This window comes from Vitis vinifera, chromosome 11 (assembly GCF_030704535.1).
Source record: "Vitis vinifera cultivar Pinot Noir 40024 chromosome 11, ASM3070453v1".
Classification (NCBI taxonomy): domain Eukaryota; kingdom Viridiplantae; phylum Streptophyta; class Magnoliopsida; order Vitales; family Vitaceae; genus Vitis; species Vitis vinifera.
In genome coordinates this window covers 7,986,068-7,986,651 of record NC_081815.1, presented here as the reverse complement: position 1 = coordinate 7,986,651, position 584 = coordinate 7,986,068, and positions in this window count along the sequence as shown.

Sequence of the window (584 nt, the reverse complement as noted above, 5' to 3'; positions counted from 1 at the left end):
TTTTTAATTCCTCCATCATTTTGTTGTCTATTCCCTTTGGAAGTTTACTAGGGCTATTAAATTTCCAAGTCACCCTCCTGCTTGGTAATAATAAGGATTAAGGATTGCTCTCTAACCTCCTTTTCTTCTTAAATTTAGGGTTTCACTTTTAAGATAATGCCTTTTAGGTTTCCACGCCCTGATTGAATACCCTTCAAGCTTCAACGGACCTAAAATTTATAAATAAATAAAAATACCAACTTATAAGGGCTTTAAAAGAAAGCAAAAACTATATGGTACTTTTATAAGTAATATAGATACAGATATATAAAAAATGTAAGAACTTTAAAGGCTTCTCTAGAATTGTTTCTGATAATAGTTTTTTGTTCTCTAAAACAAAAAACATAGGAATATATTTGGTCATTCAAAATTGTTTTCTGATTAAGAATATAAAATACGGTATTTTTGGATAAAACATTTTAGTTTTTTTTATTATTTTTATTTATTTTTTAATATTATTTTAAGAAATAATTGTACAAACATATAAAATAATTAAAAATAAAACACTATATATAAATTTATTTTTAAAAATAAGTTAAAAACAT